Here is a 21,742-nt window from a genome sequence, read left to right on the forward strand (position 1 = left end):
AGAATAAGCTCTTAAAGCACTGAAGAAGTAAATTCCCTCCCCATTTCTTTTTCTTTTCCATCCATCCATCCATTTTCCAACCCGCTGAATCCGAACACAGCATCACGGGGGTCTGCTGGAGCCAATCCCAGCCAACACAGGGCACAAGGCAGGTGCCAACCCACTGCAGAACAATGTTAATTCTTCCAGCTAAAGTGAGATGAAGGGTTGACCATCTATTCAAGTCTTAATTTTTCCATAGAGGCAGCGAAATGTTGAGGGTGTTGATGGAGAAGCATAGAGAAGGCCAGAAGGAGTTGCATTGCATCTTTGTAGACCTGGAGAAAGCATATGACAGGGTGCCTCGAGAGGAGTTGTGGTATTGCATGAGGAAGTCAGGAGTGGCAGAGACGTTTGTAAGAGTCGTACAGGATATGTACAAGGGAAGTGTGACAGTGATGAGGTCTGTGGCAGGAGTGACAGATGCATTCACCGTGGGATCACATCAGGGATTGGCTCTGAACCCTTTCTTATTCGCAAAGGTGATGGACAGGTTGACAGATGAGATTAGACAAGAGAACCCTGTGGACTATGATGTTTGCTGATGACGTTGTAATCTGTAGCAAGAGTAGGGAGCATGTTGAGGAGACCCAGGAGAGGTGGAAATATGCTCTAGAGAGGAGAGGAATGAAGGTCAGTAGGAACAAGACAAAATACATGTGTGTAAATGAGAGGGAGGTCAGTGGAAAGGTGAGGATGCAGGGAGTAGAGTTTTTGAAAATGGATGAGTTTAAATACTTGGGATCAACAGTACAGAGTAAAGGGGATTGTGGAAGAGAGGTGAAAAAAGAGTGTAGGCAGGGTGTAATGGGTGGAAAAGAGTGTCAAGAGTAATTTGTGACAGACGGTTATCAGCAAGAGTGAAAGGGAAGGTCTACAGGATGGCAGTGAGTCCAGTTTTGTTATGTGAGTTGGTGACAGTGGCACTGAACAAAAACAGGTGACAGAGCTGGAGGTGGCAGAGTTAAAGATGCTAAGATTTGCATTGGGTGTGACGAGGATGGACAGGATTAGAAATGAGTACATTAGAAGGTCAGCTCATGTTGGACGGTTGAGAGACAAAGTCAGAGAGGTGAGATTGCGTTGGATTGTCTATGTGCAGAGGAGAGATGCTGTGTATATTGGGAAAAAGACATTGAGGATACATCTGCCAGTTAAGAGGAAAAGAGGAAGGCCTAAGAGAAGGTTTATGGATGTGATGAGAGAAGACATGCAAGTGATTGGTGTAACAGAGCAAGATTCAGAGGACAGAAAGATATAAAAATAGTTGATATGCTGTGGCAGCCCCTAATGGGAGCAGCCAAAAGGAGAAGAAGAAGACAGCATCCTTTTTAAGTGCTTTTGGGACTTCTGTGGTTTTGGGACTCCCTAGTCATGACACTCTGATAATTCTAAACCCCAAGTAGCTAGCCCTTGACCTAAGCAAGCCCTAAAACCATAAGCTGTCTTTGAACGTTTAAAAAGACTATGAAAGTCATAAAATATTTTTAAAAAATGCCAAAGGAAGGTAACTGTAAAGCAAAAAATAGAAAAACAACAAAAATAGAACACATAAAGGAACTACATAAAAAGCAGTCCAAAGCAAATAATTCTCAATACATATTCCAAACTCAGACAACCAATAACAGAAGCAATAGCTCAATAAAAAGTTCAGAAAGAATATCACAAAAAACAATACTTACAATAAATTCCAAATGACCCTCAGTGAAAACCTGAGGGAAGCTGTCTCAACCACCAGAATATAAAAGCGTAGGGAGATTTATGTTGGTGTTGCCTCTTGGGGATCTACCCACAGAAAACAAGGAAAATATATAATTTAAAGGTGCAGTACATATTAGATAGATAGATAGATAGATAGATAGATAGATAGATAGATAGATAGATAGATAGATAGATAGATAGATAGATAGATAGATAGATAGATAGATAGATAGATAGATAGATAGATAGATAGATAGATAGATAGATAGATAGATAGATACTTTATTAATCCCAATGGGAAATTCACATTCTTCAGCAGCAGCATACTGATACAATAAATAATATTAAATTAAAGAATGATAATAATGCAGGTGAAAAACAGACAATAACTATGTATAATGTTGAATGTTAACATTTACCCCCCCGGGTGGAATTAAAGAGTCGCATAGTTTGGGGGAGAAACGATCTCCTCAATCTGTCAGTGGAGCAGGACAGTGACAGCAGTCTGTCGCTGAAGCTGCTCTTCTGTCTGGAGATGATACTATTAAGTGGATGCAGTGGATTCTCCATAATTGATAGGAGCCTGCTGAGCGCCCTTCGCTCTGCCACAGATGTTAAACTGTCCAGCTCCATGCCAACAATAGAGCTTGCCTTCCTCACCAGTTTGTCCAGACGTGAGGCGTCTTTCCTCTTAATGCTGCCTCCCCAGCAGACCACTGCGTAGAAGAGGGCGCTCGCCACAACTGTCTGATAGAACATCTGCAGCATCTTATTGCAGATGTTGAAGGACGCCAGCCTTCTAAGGTAGTATAACCAGCTCTGTCCTTTCTTGCACAGCGCATCAGTATTGGCAGTCCAGTCTAATTTATCATCCAGCTGCACTCCCAGATATTTATAGGTCTGCACCATCTGCACACAGTCACCTTTGATGATCACTGGGTCTATGAGGGGTCTGGTCCTCCTAAAATCCACCACCAGCTCTTTGGTTTTGCTGGTGTTCAGGTGTAAATTATTAAATTTATTATTATTAAATGACAAACATAATAGAAATAACACAAAACTAATAATACATTCAAAAATAACAAAACCCATAAAAGAGAAAATGCACATAAATGGAAATAAATAATAATAATAATAATAATAATAATACATTTTATTTATATAGCGCCTTTCCCATGCTCAAGGCACTTCACAGATTTTAAGATAGAACGGCAGGGTATACAGTATATAGCATTGTACAAACCAGATAAATAAAGAAGATTAAGACAGTAAATTCAGAGAAAAAAGCCTAACAGACAACATAATTGATGGTCTAGCACACACACACATAGGTTACATGAGCATCTTGACATAAAGGTAAACTGAGAGAAGGGTAGTAAAGTCAAGTAGAGCTAAAAGCCTTCCTGAACAGATGAGTTTTGAGTTGTTTTTTAAAAGAATTCATGGAGCCAGCTGACCTGATTAATTTTGGTAGGTCATTCCAGAGTCTGGGTGCTATATAGCTGAAGGCCCTGTCACCCATGGAGCGTAGATTAGTGTGGGGCACTACAAGATTGCCAGAATCAGAGGACCTTAGTGACCGGACAGGCACATAGTGATGGAGAAGGTCACTGATGTAGTTTGGCGCAAGGTCATTTAAGGTTTTGTAAGTTATTAGTAGGATTTTATATTTGATTCTGTAAAACACAGGGAGCCAGTGAAGGCGGAGCAGGATGGGTGTGATGTGCTCGCTGCTGCTGGTCCGTGTAAGGACTCTTGCAGCCGAGTTTTGAATAAGCTGGAGCTGAGATATAAGATTAGAAGGGGCACCTGCCAGCAGCGAGTTACAATAATCGATGCAGGATGTGATAAAAGCATGGACAAGTTTCTCAGCATTAGAAAAAGAAAGGAATGAGCAAACACGGGATATGTTACGGAGGTGAAAGTAAGAACGTTTCTTAATGTGGTTTATGTGGGTGGAATAAGAAAGGGAGGAATCAAAAATGACACCAAGATTCCTTGCAGTAGAAGGATGTCTGATGAGATCACCGCCAAGAATTTGCTTTCTTAAACATAGCAAGTACAAATAAATAAGCTTATATTGCATGATGACCAATCAGAAGAATGGCTGTGAGAGTATCTTTAACAGTAAACGTAGATAGTTAGACAGGTTCAATACATACTAAACAAATACTATACATATTAAACAACTACTATAGCAGTTATGATTCAGCCAGGGTCTTATCCCTGGTCTGAGTATGTTTTCTTTTAATTTAATATTTTAGGTATCTTTCGAATATTATTTTATATATTACATTTATAGGTGCGTTCACATATAATGTGCAAAGCAACTATTGCGAGAGTCAATATCTGTCTGTCCACAAGTAGCAACTCAGCCCCCTATTGACCTACTCTACTCCTACTCAGTTCAATGCTTGTATTGAATTGGGTGTTGGGCAAGGTCGTGGGGTCCAGCGGCTGTGGGGCATCTGTTGGTGAAGAAAGATTCACGGATCTTGACTTTGCTGACAATGCTGTGATGTTCGCGGAGTCAATGGAGGCTCTGATTGGGGTGCTCGAGAGACTGAACAAGGAGTCTGAGTGTCTGGGCTTGCAAGTGTCCTGGATAAAAACCAAGATCCAGGCCTTTAATGACCTCTTGGGCACAGCCATCAGCAGTGTGTCTGTTTGCAGAGAGAGTGTTAACCTTGTCGAGAGGTTTACTTACCTTGGCAGTGACATTCGTGTCTCTGGTGACTCTTCTTAAGAAGTCAGTAGAAGGATTGGGAGAGCATGGGGGGGTCATGAGGTCACTGGAAAGGGTGTGTAGCACTCCCAATATCTATGCAAAAGGACGAAGGTCCAAGTCTTTAGGGTCCTGGTGCTTCCTGTCTTGCTATGTGGCTGCGAGACATGGACCCTATCCAGTGACCTGAGACGAAGACTGGATTCCTTTGGTACTGTGTCTCTCCGGAAAATCCTTGGCTACTGTTGGTTTGACTTTGTGTCGAATGAGCAGTTGCTCAAGAAGTCCCGAATGAGGCACATTACCTGTATTGTGAGGGTGCGTCAGTTACGGCCATGTGGCGCATTTCCTCAAAGGTGATCCAGCTCATAAAATCCTCATTGTTGGGGACCCGACTGGCTGGACCAGGCCAAGGGGTTGCCCACGTAACACCTACCTGTGGCAGATAGAGGGTCATTTCCGTAGGGTGGGACTGGATTGTGTATCTGCCTGGGGGGTTGCCAACCGGAATCCCGTGTTGTTTCGTCGTGTAGTGGGTGCGGCAACGCACTGTACCAGTGCATGCTCCCCAACTTGACTTGACTTGTTATTCTTCAAAGACAAGTACATTTTTGTTGAGACATCCCAAACACATTGTGCTGTTCACAGTTTTAAAATGTAAAAATTTCCCATTGAAAAGCATTGGCGAATTTGCAAACTTGTCTATCTTAAAATGAAAAAAACATTCTGTTCAACTTCAGAGGCGAATTCGTTTACTTTAAACTTTTATCATGACAGCAGTTACACCATTTATACATTTGGATATTTTGGATATTTTACAGCAATGCTCCTTCAATAGCTGCTACTCACAGTGAATAGATCACTAGTACAAGTAAATGAACACCAACAGCTTGCATGACTAGGAAGTCATTGTCATTGGCTGAGTGAGCACGTGCCAGATGCTGCAAAAAAGAGCCAGTGTGTCAGCACATCAGCCCTCCCAATGCTTTAACTCATAACAGTTAATTCAGATTAACTTCCCAATCATAAAAATATAAAATACAAGCAAGGAAAACAAAAGGTTATCTAAATCTATGAATAAAGGAACCTGTGGTGTGCAAGCCATTTTGCACAGAGTAAATTTATTCAGCATTAATTTTACAGTAAAATATTCAGTAAACCCAGCCACAGGGCATGCACAAACCAGTGTGTTTCTTCATGCCGGTCCCAAGCCTGGATAAATGGGGAGGGTTACATCAGAAAAGGCATCCAGTGTAAAATTTTGCCAAATCAATATGTGGGCAACAATACAAATTTCCATACCGGATCGGCACCACATGTACTGTTAGCCAACAGGGTACTGGCGGAAATTGGGCTACTGTTGACCAAAGAAGAAGAAGGAGAAGAATAGGGGGGAGACGTGTCCGGAGGCAGGAGGAGAGAAGGAGAGTAAAGAGAGTAGAACTGAGGGTAGGAACTTTGGATGTTGGCAGTATGATTGGTAAGGGGAGAGAGTTAGCAGATATAATGGAGAGAAGGAAGGTTGATATATTGTGCGTGCATGAGACTAAATGGCAGGGGAGTAAGGCCAGGTGGATTGGAGATGGATTCAAATTGTTCTATCATGGTGTGGATGGGAGGAGAAATGGGGTAGGAGTTATTCTGAAGGAACAGTATGTCAAGAGTGTTTTGGAGGTGAAAAGAGTGTCAGGCAGAGTAATGATTATGAAGCTGGAAATTGGAGGTGTGATGGGTAGGTATGGTGTCAAGGAGAGGAATAAAGAAGGTCAGAGGATAGTGGATTTTGCCAAAAGGATGGACATGGCTGTGGTGAATACGAATTTTAAGAAGAGGGAGGAACATAGGGTTACGTACAAGAGTGGAGGAAGATGCATACAGGTAGATTACATCCTATGCAGAAGAGTCAATCTGAAGGAGATTGAAGACTGCAACGTGGTGGCAAGGGAAAGTGCAGTTAAACAGCATAGGATGGTGGTCTGTACGATGACGTTGGAGATCAAGAAGAGGAAGAGAGTGAGGGCAGAGCCAAGGATCAAATGGTGGAAGTTGAAAAAGGAAGACTGCAAGGTTGAGTTTAGGGAGGAGGTGAGACAGGCACTGGGTGGCAGTGAATAGTTACCAGACAGCTGGGAAACTACAGCAGATGTAGTAAGGGTGACAGCAAGAAGGGTGCTTGGCGTGACATCTGGAAAGAGGAAGGAGGAAAAGGAAACCTGGTGGTGGAATGAGGAAATACAGGAGAGTATACAGAGGAAGAGGATGGCAAAGAAGAAGTGGGATAGTCAGAGAGATGCAAAAAGTAGACAAACATACAAGGAGATAAGGCGCAAGGTGAAGAGAGAGGTGGAGAAAGCTAAAGAAAAGGCGTATGATGAGTTGTGTGAGAGGTTGGACACTAAGGAGGTAGACAAGGACCTGTACCGATTGGCTAGACAGAGGGACCGAGCTGGGAAAGATGTGCAGCAGGTTAGGGTGATAAAGGATAAAGGTGGAAACGTACTCACAAGCAAGGAGAGTTTGTTGAGCAGATGGAAAGAGTACTTTGAGAGGCTGATGAATGAAGAGAACGAGAGAGAGAAGAGGTTGGATGATGTGGAGATAGTGAATCTGGAAGTGCAACGGAATAGCAAGGAGGAAGTAAGGACAGCTATGAAGAGGATGAAAAATGGAAAGGCCATTGGTCCAAATGACATACCTATGGAAGCATGGAAGTGTTTAGGAGAGATGGCAGTGGAGTTTTTAACCAGATTGTTTTATGGAATCTTGGAAAGTGAGAGGATACCTGAGGAGTGGAGAAGAAGTGTACTGGTGCCGATATTTAAGAATAAGGGGGATGTGCAGGACTGCAGTAACTACAGGGGAATAAAATTGATGAGCTACAGTATGAAGTTATGGGAAAGAGTAGTGGAAGCTAGGTTAAGAAGTGAGGTGATGATTAGTGAGCAGCATTATGGTTTCATGGAAAGAAAGAGCACCACAGATGCAATGTTTGCTCTGAGGATGCTGATGGAGAAGTTTAGAGATGGCCAGAAGGAGTTGCATTGCGTCTTTATGGACCTGGAGAAAGCATATGACAGGGTGCCTCGAGAGGAGCTGTGGTATTGTATGAGGATGTAGGGAGTGGCAGAGAAGTACGTAAGAGTTGTACAGGATATGTACGAGGGAAGTGTGACAGTGGTGAGGTCTATGGCAGGGGTAATGGATACATTCAAGCTGGAGGTGGGATTACATCAGGGATCGGCTCTGAGCCCTTTCTTATTTGCAATGGTGTTGGACAGGTTGACATACGAGATTAGACAGGAGTTCCCGTGGACTATGATGTTTGCTGATGACATTGTGATCTGTAGCGATAGTAGGGAGCAGGTTGAGGAGACCCTGGAGAGGTGGAAATATGCTCTAGAGAGGAGAGGAATGAAGGTCAGTAGGAACAAGACAGAATACATTTGTGTAAATGAAAGGGAGGTCAGTGGAATGGTGAGGATGCAGGGAGTAGAGTTGTCAAAGGTGGATGAGTTTAAATACTTGGGATCAACAGTACAGAGTAATGGGGATTGTGGAAGAGAGGTGAAAAAGAGAGTGCAGGCAAGGTGGAATGGGTGGAGAAGAGTGTCAGGAGTAATTTGTGACAGACAAGTATCAGAAAGAGTGAAAGGGAAAGTCTACAGGATGGTAGTGAGACCAGCTATGTTATATGGATTGGAGACGGTGGCACTGACCAGAAAGCAGGAGACAGAGCTGGAGGTAGCAGAGGTAAAGATGCTAAGATTTGCATTGGGAGTGACGAGGAAGGATAGGATTAGAAACGAGTACATTAGAGGGTCAGCTCAAGTTGGACGGTTGGGACACAAAGTCAGAGTGGTGAGATTTCGTTAGTTTGTACATGTGCAGAGGAGAAATGCTGGATATATTGGGAGAAGGATGCTAAGGATAGAGCTGCCAAGGAAGAGGAAAAGAGGAAGTCCTAAGCAAAGGTTTATGGATGTGGTGAGAGAGGACTTGCAGGTGATGGGTGTAACAGAACAAGATGACAGAAAGATATGGAAGAAGATGATCCGCTGTGTCAACCCCTGATGGGAGCAGCCGAAAGAAGAAGAAGAAGAAGATTAATTTTACAGTAAACCAGCCTTACAGCTCCATATTCTGCAGATTATAATGATTCACTATTTCACTGGTAATATAATTTACCTGGGTGACCGGCCATACCAATAACATGTACAGCTTCAGTTTTAGCTATGCATTCTGATAAATAACTGAAGAATATTAAAATGACTCAGTTTTAACAGCCTACCCTTCTAATAAAGTTTTTCATCACCATACATTTACAACAGAATGCACAAAAATTCAAGGGGATCCCATCCTGAATTACAAGTTGCGTTTTAAATTTGAACAGTGTTCCAAGGAGGACAAAGAAGCTTTCAAAAAAGAGCACTGACATTAATTTGTCAACACTTCAACCACTGTGTACAATCGTGTTTCTTTGGGAAGGTGTTTTTTTTTACCCTGTGCCCTGACCCCTCTCTGATGATGATGAGATCAAACAAGTATTAAACAAATGAAGATGAGATTTACGCTGTTCACACATGCTACACAAATGTCCTAGTTTGGGACTTTGAAAATCTAATCACCCTATAATTTACCATGAGAGTGCCACATTCATTTAATATCCGTAACCAACTGTGATATAGTGGGTCTGTGGCTCTAAATGAATGGCCGTTTTTTTCAAATAAATAACTGCCACGTGATAGTGTGCTCGAAGGCGTTCCTGGGTGCGATATGGGCATAGGTGTTTCTGGATTGAAATGCACAAGTGTGGGATCGCCTGTGTCCATAATTAATGCTGGGAGATGCTAATCACCAAACTTGTGCCAAGTCCCCATTATAAAAAGCAAAAGAGTAAGAGAGAAAAAAAGGAAGGAAAAGATCGGAGAAAGGGTGGAGGTAAGAGGAGGAGGAGGAAGAGAAGGAAGAAGAAGAAGACAGTGACAGGAGGTGCGGAGAACCGGTGCAGGAGTGAGTGAGCAGGCAGCTGGGAGTAGAGCCCCGGAAGGAATGTTTGGCCGACACTCATGGGCAGTAAGTAGCAGTCGTTCCAACTGAGCAATTCCGAGGAGCTGGAGTGACCAAGATGGTGTGTTTGCTCAACAGGTAAGGCCGCGGAAGGCAGCGGGAGTCAGGCAGGTTTCGGAGAGTGAGCCCCAGTGTGAGCTCCCTGGTAGCTGGGGACCCGAGTCTCAGTCCAGCGGATGAGCTGTATGGAGCCAAGGGACGGAAGGCAACCAGACAAAAGTAACGTCAGCTGCACCGAATGGGGAGGCCACGGAGAACAACTTTCGGACAGCTTCGAGGAGATTCTGCTCCACCATCCGGCATCTCAGGAGGGGGAAGCAGTGCAGTGTCAACACTGTATATGGTGGGGATGGTGCGCTGCTGACCTGGACTCGGGACGCTGTGGGTCGTGGGGGGAGTACTTCGAAGACCTCCTCAATCCCACTAGCATGCCTTCCAATGAGGAAGCAGAGCCTGGGGACTCAGAGATGGGCTCCCCCATCTCTGGGACTGAGGTCACTGAGGTGGTCAAAAAACTCCTTGGTGGCAGGGCCCCGGGAGTGGATGAGATATGCCCGGAGTTCCTCAAGGTTCTGGATGTTGTAGGACTGTCTTGGTTGAAACGCCTCTGCAACATCACATGGACATCAGGGACAGTGCCTCTGGATTGGCAGACCGGGATAGTGGTCCCCCTCTTTAAGAAGGGGGACCGGAGGGTGTGTTCCAACTATAGAGGGATCACACCCCTCAGCCTCCCTGGAAAAGTCTATTCGGGGGTCCTGATAACTTCTCCAGATAGTCGAACCTCGGATTCAGGAGGAACAGTGTGGTTTTCGTCCTGGTCGCGGAACAGTGGACCAGCTCTACACCCTTTGCAGAGTCCTGGAGGGTGCATGGAAGTTTGCCCAACCAGTCTACATGTGTTTTGTGGACTTGGAAAAGGTGTTCGATCGTGTCCCTCGCGGAATCCTGTGGGGGGTGCTCCGAGAGTATGGGGTATCGGACCCTGTACAACCAGTGTCAGAGCTTGGTCCACATTGCCAGCAGTAAGTCGAACCTGTTTCCAGTGAGAGTTGGACTCCGCCAGGGCTGTCCTTTGTCACCGATTCTGTTCATAACTTTTATGGACAAAATTTCTAGGTTCAGCTAGCGTGTTGAGGGGATCCGGTTTGGTGGGCTCAGGATTGGGTCACTGCTTTTTGCAGATGATGTTGTCCTGTTTGCTTCATCAGGTTGTGATCTTCAGCTTTCTCTGAATTGGTTCGCAGCCGAGTGTGAAGCGGCTGGGATGGAAATCAGCACCTCCAAATCCAAGACCATAGTCCTCAGCCGGAAAAGGGTGGAGTGCCCTTTCAGGGTTGGTAGCGAGATCCTGCCCCAAGTGGAGGAGTTCAAGTATCTCGGGGTCTTGTTCATGAGTGAGGGAAGAATGGAGCGTGAAATCGGCAGGCGGACTGGTGCGGCATCCGCAGTGATGTGGGCTTGGCATCGGTCTGTCGTGGTGAAAAAGGAGCTGAGCTGTAAGGCAAAGCTCTCAATTTACTAGTCAATCTACTCTTCTACCCTCGCCTATGGTCATGAGCTATGGGTAGTGACTGAAAGAATGAGATTGTGAATACAAGCGGCTGAAATGAGTTTCCTCCGCAGGGTGTCTGGGCTTTCCCTTAAAAGATAGAGTGAGAAGCTCAGTCTTCCGGGAGGGGCTCAGAGTAGAGCCACTGCTCCTCCGCATCGAGAGGAGTCAGATGAGGTGGCTCGGGCATCTGATTAGGATGCCTCCTGGACGCCTCCCTGGTGAGGTGTTCCGGGCACGTCTAAATGGGAGGAGGCCCCGGGGAAGACCCAGGACACACTGGAGGGACTATATCTCTCGGCTGGCCTGGAAATGCCTTGGGATTCCCCGGAAGAGCTAGAAGAAGTGGCTGGGGAGAGGGAAGTCTGGGCATCTCTGCTCAAGTTGCTGCCCCCGCAACCCAATCTCGGATAAGTGGAAGAAGATGGATGGATGGATGGATGGATGGATGGATGGATGGATGGATGGATTTTTTTCTTCTTGACCTCTGGCTCTAATCTTGTTTTCTATTTTGTCTCTTAAGATTTACATTTCAAAAGAGTAAAATACATTCACATGTGAATAAATGAAATCTATATCTATGTGTAAACATGTAAGCAGTACAAAATACCATTTACAGTATAAATCACAGTGGCGTACTAATGATTGTGAACATATGTGAATGATGAAGTTTATCCCATTGTTCACAGGCCCAGGCATATGCGACATATTCATGTTTACATACAAAGCATTTTTGCTCTGTTGAAAACAGGTCTCAAAGGGACAAAAAAGCATGGGTCGTAGTGCCATTCTGATACTGTGACAATATTGCAAGCATCATTGCATTGAAAGCATCATACATTTCAACCGTGTGAGTGAAAAGGTCAAGGTGAACAAATAGGGGTGGGGAGGTGAACTGGGCCTTCAAGACCTCGATAGTTTTCAGGAACCAAACATCCAGGACCAAAGTTTATTCCTTTTAAATAGCTGATCCAGTAAATTCTAGTCTTCTTCTTCTTTCGGCTGCTTACATTAGGGGTTGCAACAGCGGATCACCTTCTCCCATATCTTTTGTCCTCTGCAACTAGTTCTGTTACGTCCATCACCTGCATGTTCTCTCTCACCACATCCATAAACCTTCTCTTAGACCTTCATCTTTTCCTCTTGCCTGGCAGCTCTATCCTTAGCATCCTTCTTCCAATATACTCAGCATCTCTCCTCTGCACATGTCCAAACCAACGCAATATTGCGTTGCATCTTTAACTCTGCTACCTCCAGCTCTGTCTCCTGCTTTCTGGTCAGTGCCACCGTCTCCAACCCATATAACATAGCTGGTCTCAATACCATCCTGTAGACCTTCCCTTTCACTCTTGCTGATACCGGCCTGTCAAAAATTACTCCTAAAACTTTTCTCCACCCATTCCACCCTGCTTACACTCTTTTTTTCACCTCTCTTCCACAATCCCCTTTACTCTGTACTGTTGATCCCAAGTAATTTCACCATTCCACTGACCTCCCTCTCATTTACACACATGTATTCTGTCTTGTTCCTACTGACCTTCATTCCTCTCCTCTGTAGAGCATACCTCCACCTCTCCAGGGTCTCCTCAACCTGCTCCCTACTGTTACTACAGATTACAATATCATCAGCAAACATTATAGTTCACGGGGACTCCTGTCTAATCTAATCTGTCAACCTGTCCATCACCATTGCAAATAAGAAAGGGCTCAGAGGTGTTTCCTGATGTAATCCCACCTCCACCTTGAATGCATCTGTCACTCCTACTGCAGACCTCACCACTGTCACACTTTCCTCGTACATATCCTTTGCAGCTCTTATGTACTTCTCTGCCACTCCCAACTTCTTCATACAATACCATAGCTCCTCTCGAGGCACCCTGTCATATGCTTTCTCCAGGTCCACAAAGACGCAATGCAACTCCTTCTGGCCTTCTCTATGCTTCTCCATCAACACCCTCAGAGCAAACATCACATCTGTGGTGCTCTTTCTTTGCATGAAACCATACTGCTGCTCACTAATCATCACCTCACTTCTTACTTCTTAATCTAGCTTCCACTACTCTTTCCTATAACTTCATGCTGTGGCTCATCAATTTTATCCCCCTGCAGTTACTACAGTCTTGCACATCCCCCTTATTCTTAAATATCGGCACCAGTACTCCTCAGGCATCCTGTCACTTTCCAAGATTCCATTAAACAATCTGGTTAAAAACTCCACTGCCATCTCTCCTAAACACCTCCATGCTTCCACAGGTATGTCATCTGGACCAAAAGCCTTTCCATTTTCATCCTCTTCATAGCTGTCCTTACTTCCTCCTTGATAATCCGTGGCACTTCCTGATTCACTATCTCCACATCATCCAACCTCTTTTCTCTCTCATTCTCTTCATTCATCAGCCTCTCAAAGTACTCTTTCCATCTGCTCAACAATCTCCTTATACTATTGTCTACTTTCTGCATCTCTCTGACTATCCCACTTCTTCTTTGCCATCCTCTTCCTCTGTATACTCTCCTGTACTTCCCCATTCCACCACCAGGTTTCCTTTTCCTCCTTCCTCAGTCCATATGTCACGCCAATCACCCTTCTTGCTGTCATCCTTACTACATCTGCTGTAGTTTCCCAGCTGTCTGGTAACTCTTCACTGCCACCCAGTGCCTGTCTCACTTCCTCCCTAAACTCAACCTTGCAGTCTTCCTTTTTCAACTTCAACCATTTGATCCTTGGCTCTACATGCACTCTCTTCCTCTTCTTGATCTCCAATGTCATCCTACAGAGCACCGTCCTATGCTGCTTAATTACACTTTCCCCTGCCAGGACTTTGCAGTCTTCAGTCTCCTTCAGATTGACTCTTCTGCAAAGGATGTAATCTCCCTGTGTGCATCTTCCTCCACTCTTGTATGTAACCCTATGTTACTCCCACTTCTTAAAATACATATTCATCACAGCCATGTCCATCATTTAGGCAAAATCCACTATCATCTGACTTCTTCATTCCTCTCCTTGACACCATACCTACCCATCACCTCCTCGTCTCCTCTGTTCCCTTCACCAACATTTCCATTGAAATCCGCTCCAATCACCACTTTCTGTCTCTTGGGTCCACTGTTCATCACTTCATCCAAATCACTCCAAAAATCTTTTTTCTTCTCCATCACACACCCAATTTGTGGGGCATATGTACTAACAACATTCATCATCACACCTCCAATTTCTAGCTTTATAATAATTACTCTGTCTGACACTCTTTTCACCTCCAAAACCTCTTGCCATACTGTTTGTTCAGAATAACCCCTACCCCATTTCTCCTCCCATCCACACCATGATAGAACAATTTGAATCCACTTCCGATCCACCTGGCCTTACTCCCCTGCCATTTAGTCTCTTGCACGCACAATATATCAACCTTCCTTTTCTCCATCATATCTGCTAACTCTCTCCCCTTACCAGTCATACTGCCAACATTCAAAGTTCCTACCCTCAGTTCCACTCTCTTTACCTTCCTCCTGCCTCTGGACACATCTCCCACCTTTTCTTCTCCTTCTTCGGCCAACAGTAGCCCAATTTCTAACAGCACCCTGTTGGCTAACAGTACTGGTGGCGGTTGTTGTTAACCCGGGGCTCGACCGATCCGGTATGAAAATTTGTATTGTTGTTCGTATATTGATTTGGCAAAATTTTACACTGGATGTCCTTCCTGATGTAACCCTCACCATATATCTGGGCTTGAGACCAGCACAAAGAAACACACTGGTTTGTGCATCCCCTGTGGATGGGTTAGTGAACTGTAGTACCAAAGTAAAAACAAAATGATAGATTTTAGGCATTTGAAGGAATGAAATTGACTGATTTGATAGGCTCTGCAACGCACTGAATTATCCATCCATTTTCCAACCCACTGAATCCAAACACAGGTTCAGAGGGGTCTGCTGGAGCCAATCCCAGCCAACACAGGGCACAAGACAGGAACCAATCCTGGGCAGGGTGCCAACCCACTGCAGTGCACTGAATTACTTCTATATAAAAATAAAATGGGAAAAGACCATTCACAACTAGATGAAACCTCACAAATTCAAATGCTGGAACGTGAAGACAAATTTAGTGGTACTGAGTGTTAGGTTGTGGCTGTTTAACACTTCAGAACACTTTGTGAAGCCATTTGTCATGCATGGCTTCTGTTGGACCATGCACTATAATGTCATTGAAATGTATGACCACACCCAGAAACCGAAGAAAGACTATGGACAATACCTATTGCAAGCAGAAAGTGGTGAAGCTAAGTCCAAATGTGGGACTGCAAATGGTATAGAATATCAAATATGACTACACTTTATCATGCATAGTGTCTAAATAAAACAATTCTGTTTATAAAACATATAATAAAGAAGAACAGATCTTACATGATTCAAGAGTACAGAACCTTGGGAACCACTGATAAAAGGGGCAGCAGTGACCCCAAGAGGGTCTGTAAAACTGCTTCAGGCCAGAGCTAGATCAAATCAATACTTACATAACATTAGACCAATTGTAATGAGAACAGGGCATTAATCCAACAAGCCTGTCCATTCTATTCACCTTGATTATCCAAAATAACATCAAGTTTAGATGTGAAGGCCCCTAAAGTCCTATTCTCCACCACACTATTTTGTAATTTATTCCATATGTGTATGGTTCTTTATATAAAGAAAACATTTGTGCAAAATCAGTGCTTACTAAGTTTTCAAGTGTCCCCATGCACTTGTTCCAGAACTGATTTTACAGTAACAGCTATGATTCACTAACTAAACTAATTTCTTTTTATAATTTAAGGAAGAGATAGATGGGGGGAGAGATAAATTGGAAGTGAGAAGAGTGGGTTTATGTTGCTTTGATAGTTGTCAAATGGACAAGCAACTCCACCAGATAGACTGGGTTTTAAGCCTATGATGGTAAATAAGAACATCTTGAGTTTTTTTCATTTATTTGTTTTTTCCAGTCTGTGTCATCTATTTTTTAACTGCTCAGACATGCAAAGCACACACATCTTGTTGTTTCAGGTGAGACATCCTTCCATGTAATCCAAAAAAGCTTGATGGCGAGCTTATTCATTGCCAGTGACTGGCCCACTGACATTCTGTCTCACACTCGACAGCCTCTTTTATGGGTGGACTTGGATTAGCAGACATCACCATAGTAATGTTTACAGTGCATGTATTATCTTGTTCTGGATGTTCTGTTATACAGCGCAATGTGACTTTTTTATTTTTACAGTCTATGTGTGAATACAGAAACGATGATTCTGACACGCAATCTCACAGAGTGTGCAAAGCTTGTCTGTCTGTAACTTCAGCGCACCACAGAAACAAAACTCATTTACCCTGCTTGAATAACAAGTTTGATTCTAATTGTTTTCATGTTACTGTCTACACTTTGAAGAGCTGGTGTATGTATGAAACGATGTGTATGAAAACATGAAATGGATCTATTAATTAAATGTGATATGTAGTATTATAAGTAACAAGTGGAAATTCTGTGGTGTGTGTGGATGAAGATTATCATGAAACAACACAGGGAAACAATCCAGCACTGCTGACCCATTTCTACTATCAATAGACATGGATTCATTTGGTGCTGCTTCATTAACAACATGTGAATCATGGTCAAATTAACCAGATTAAAATTATGTATGTAGGGTCTCCATTAAAAAAAATAATCACATGAGTTAATGGTGTAAATGGTGTAAAGTAAAAGTATGACATTTAGCATTTAAGTGTGACTTTCAGACATTTAAGTTGGATATTTAGCATTTAAATGAGATAGTAAACCATTTAAGTTGGGCAGTTAGCATTTAATTACAATAGTTAGGCATTTAAAGTGACATTTTGCAATGAAAGGTTTGACATTAAAATGTTTCTAGTTGTTTGCTTTTACATTGACTGCAATTCATAAATTCACTTCTAATATGCCTAATGTTTCTAGCTCCTAATTGATGAATATTTATTTGCTTATTCAGATGCATATTTTTATTTTGTTTTAATTACATGTTTATTCATCAGTTTACTTTTATTACTTGTTCATTTTCATTTATTTTTGGTATCTTTATATATAATGAGAACCATGACTGTTCGTTTGTCTGTCCTGGATTTTAAATCACCTGTTGCTCGCAGACCTTTTGAACTATTGACCTGAAATGTGGTACACATATACTACGTGACATCTACTATCCATTTTCGGGGTGACGATTGACCTGCAAGGTTATTCCTCTTTTTATTTTTATTTTATTTAATTGTAGAATCAGCTCTCAGCAGCGGCCAGCAAGGTGGTTGTGCAGTGCATGCATACAGGTGCTGTTCTCATCCCTACCACCTTTACTGTCACTTCCCCTACCTCTTCATATCTTAAATCATTCTTGAGGCAGATTGAAGATTTATGTGCCAGCTTGAAAAATTAAAGAAAACATACTAAGTAATTGAAACACAAATACTGACTTAATCAGTTTTAATGCGAAAAGATGCTGATGAAAGAAGAGAAGAAGTGGACCGCCAGGGTGGAGAAAAGAAGAGCTGCTCAGGAAGCAGCAACCACGCCAGACCGGCAAAGAATGCAGATTTAACAGGGATAATAATAATTCATTACATTTGTATAGCGCTTTTCTCAGTACTCAAAGCGCTATCCACACAGGGAGGAACCGGGAAGTGAACCCACAATCTTCCACAGTCTCCTTACTGCAAAGCAGCAGCACTACCACTGCACCACCTAATGCAGGCATTCGGCTGCACCTTCACCCACTAACCTTCCAAACTAAGTGACTGAACTCTAGCTTGTACCAAGATCTATCTGAACTTCAAAGATGTAAATCAAAGTTGCACTGACATCTCTCTTGAGCCAGAAGACACAAAATGCATTCATATAAGAACAAAGACCTATAATTCACGGGCTGACAACTAGGATGGACAGAAGAACTTGCCTATTACAAGACACTGCTTTTGTAACTGGAACCAAGCAGAAGAAGGTTCAACCTTCTTTTACAACCACATGCACCACATCTCCGAAAGAAAGTAGAAGGAACAAGGATATTCGTTGTACACTCACCAAACTTCCTGGGAATTCTCTCAGAGCACACTAACTGGAATTCTCTCAGGGAAAGGGTAATATGACAAATGACTTTCTGAAACCTAAAAAGTTACGAGGCGCTCTTCTGTGGAGAGTCAAATCTGACAAACTCATTTCTTTGTGAACCTGAAGCTGAGACCCAGTTTGTCAAGTGAAAGATGTGTGCCAATAGTCTGACAAGGCCAAGGAGCCATTGCTTCAAGAAGGGAACTTCAACATCTAAACCCTAGGGCTAGAATAAGTAATGCCTTTTCCCTAGTGACAAAAGACAGCAGAAGGCAAGCTATGGAAGCAGCAGCACAGCACTGATAAGGATCATGCAGCAAAGAAAAAGAGTGCACTCCACTTTAACCCAGACCAACAACAAAGCAAAAACTCTACACAACACTGGACATCATCTTTAAAGACATGGTGTCATAAAATCATTTATCTCTGCCAAGATAAAAGAGAACTCTAAATACCAGTAATGGCCAATCTATGTGTTATATTTTTGTCTATCTACTCTGACTGTGTCCAGTTTTACATGTTGTGACAGATAGGGGGCTCTGTCGTCCCCTTGAACCCTCAGACCACTCGTCAGACACCAGATAAAAAGTCCAATAATTATTTATTATTATAAATAAGTGCACAAAGCACCCTCCACTCCACAATACTCAATAAACAATCAATAATCAAATCCAATACACAATCCTCCACTCCCAGCAGCTCAGTCACCCTTCCTCCCAACTCGACTCACTGCTGGGATTTCCCACAGCCCTTTTAAAGTTCTTGACCCGGAAGTGTTTCTGTCCCTCAGTTCATGTGACTTTATAACACTTCCGGGTCGGGTGAAAACTCCTTTTCTTCAGCCCGGAAGTACGTCATTTCCTCTGTCCAGGTTATACGGAAAATACAAGACCTTGAGCCTCCCTGCAGCGTCCCCTGTCGGCCCCCACGGTATCCAGCAGGGCTGTGATGAAAGACTCCAAGTTCCATGATGCCCTGCTGGAATTTGGGGCCCCTCCATGTTGCAGGGATGGCTCCATCTGGCGGCTTGGGGGTATTGGCCGGGATAAGCTCCCGGCCATATTCCACAATGTCAATATAAACGTGCATTTATCATAATTCTATATTCTTTGTTTTCATTAATAAACAGCATTATTCTGTCCCTTAAAATAAGTGTGCTTCAGTTACCTTTAGGTCTTAAGGTGCAGACCTGCCTCCTACAGCAGAGAAAGGTAAGGTAAATAAAGTAACAGCCTTGTGAAATATTTTATTAATTACCAGTATTTCCAAAGGCAAAACTGATAATTAATTAGCCAAGGTAAAATTTATTTTTTCAAATCAAACATCACCACATCTTTTTTATCTGTATGGTGTCTTACTTCATTAAAAAATGCTATTATTTGAATTTATTTTTTTCTGAATTGATTTGACATATTTCTCACACCAAAAACACCATTATCACAACTCTGAAGTATTTCCCAAAACAGTTAATGCATTTCTCAAAGCAGTACCACAGCCTTGCAAAAAGCTCTAAAATACTCGGTGCACTCTCTACGTGCATCAAAATGCACAGAGTTGATCAGTCAGTACAGCACTACGATCATATAGTTAAACCATGTTTGTCATTTACACAAAAAACAATTAAATATAATGATACTTAACTGAAGAACACATTCACGGTATTTATAGTATGTACATGTGCATTTATCCATAAAGTAAACATAATTGTAGTAAATCTGTACAGGAAATAGAAACTTTCTGTAAAAACAAATCTGTTTGAACTGAGGAAAATACTGCATTCAAAAATATGCATATCCTGTATGTGAAATAATATCAAAAGACATACTCAGGGGCAATTCATTCTTTATTTTGGCTTCAGACCACAGACCAGGACAAACATCATACCTTATAATTTGTCGTTCAAGGACTATGGGAAAAAATCTTTTAGCATGTTGCACCCAGCCATGACATGCTCCAGTAGTTATGCCTTCACACTCAGCCCTCATTCCCTCTAGCAATGATATCTGGTTATGGGGATGGTGTTTGTACACCTTCCACGTACATGAGAAAAAAAACCTCCAGAACTGAGTTAAGGAAGGTTGAATATGGTGGCAGAAACAAGTTGAAAATTTTTGTATGGGAATCAAACCAAGCATTAATTTAAAGAAAGTGGTGAAACCTTTCATTGTCCCCAACCACGACAACATTTAGCAGGCCTGGTGCAACAACTTCTCTCTAATTTCAGGAATAAGTGCTTTGAATAACCCATTCAAAAATAGCAGAAGCCAATCTGTGTTGAAGGGCCCAATAGGTGGAACTTTGTGGAGAACACCCAATTTTCAGACATTGCAACACACATGGTGATGTTGCCACCAAATTGTCCAGGTACATCCACAGTGGCCCTGTGCCCAATGAGATTCCTGCCACATCATCGAACCTTGTAGAAGTTAAAGCCTGCATCATCAACATACACAAATGTGTGTGGGGTCTCACTGCCCTCCAGCTCCAACACTTTCTGAATAGTATAATAATTACATGTAAATCACCAAACTCACTGAGTACATTGTAGCACTTACTGTTAACTGGCAGTGAAATATATTCCAAGTAAAATATTGTTTACATGTTTACATAGTTCAACACTAGCTTACTGATGCAGCCTTTTTAACAGAGCATCAAGTTTGTTTCTGCTACACTTGCTGAGATGTTATATAATTATATTGAGTATAGTGATAGTCTATTTTATATACTCAATATAATTATTTAATTTACAGTACTCTCTAGAAAGTATGTGCAACTGTAGTAATATATAGGTACAACATTGGTGCAGCATTGAACATGAATATACAGTATTTTCAGTACATGTTCTCATTCGGAAATGCCTGCAGTATGGACATCACAGTATGCCATCTCACCTGAGGTGGTACCTATCTTATTGCCTCAGCCAAGCCATGGTTGATTACATGACCAACAATTGTGGTTCTCATTTCTGGACCTACTCTGGGGTTGCTTTGACCGCTCCTCTCTCACTTTCTTCCCTGTTCCCCATGTCCTCCATGTGTTCTTCAACCCCTTCCACTCAACAAACCTTGTTCCTGTGTAATAGCTTGCCAATCTGTGCAGCACTATACACTGCAATAACTCAGAAAGAAACATTTTATATGCTTGAGAGTAAATCAGCCTGAGGATATGCACCTGTGAGAGAGGTTAACAGCATGTGTTTTCAATTGTCTGACACAGAGGAAATACAACTAAAAACATTTGTTCTTTGCTTCTTCTCACCACTTTTGTCCTGTATGAATGGAGTGTACAAAAACTACATGTATAAATTGTTTTATATGCTGTTATTAACAGCAATGTGCTGCTATTTCAGTGTGATAGAGTTGGTTTTTGAGTTGAATGATTAATGTTCTCTTATGATGAGTTTATCAGCTTAGAATGAGAAATGCACTACAATGAAAATGTGCCTCAGAATTTGCAGTTTGTAAAAAAAAAAAAAAAAAAATTGAGTGTGCTGTGAACACATGCATTGTTGCTGTGAGGATTTGGTGAACAGCTGTGTGAATGACGTTTTGGTGTGAGAAAT

Source organism: Erpetoichthys calabaricus, chromosome 3, assembly GCF_900747795.2.
Source record: "Erpetoichthys calabaricus chromosome 3, fErpCal1.3, whole genome shotgun sequence".
Classification (NCBI taxonomy): Eukaryota; Metazoa; Chordata; class Cladistia; order Polypteriformes; family Polypteridae; genus Erpetoichthys; species Erpetoichthys calabaricus.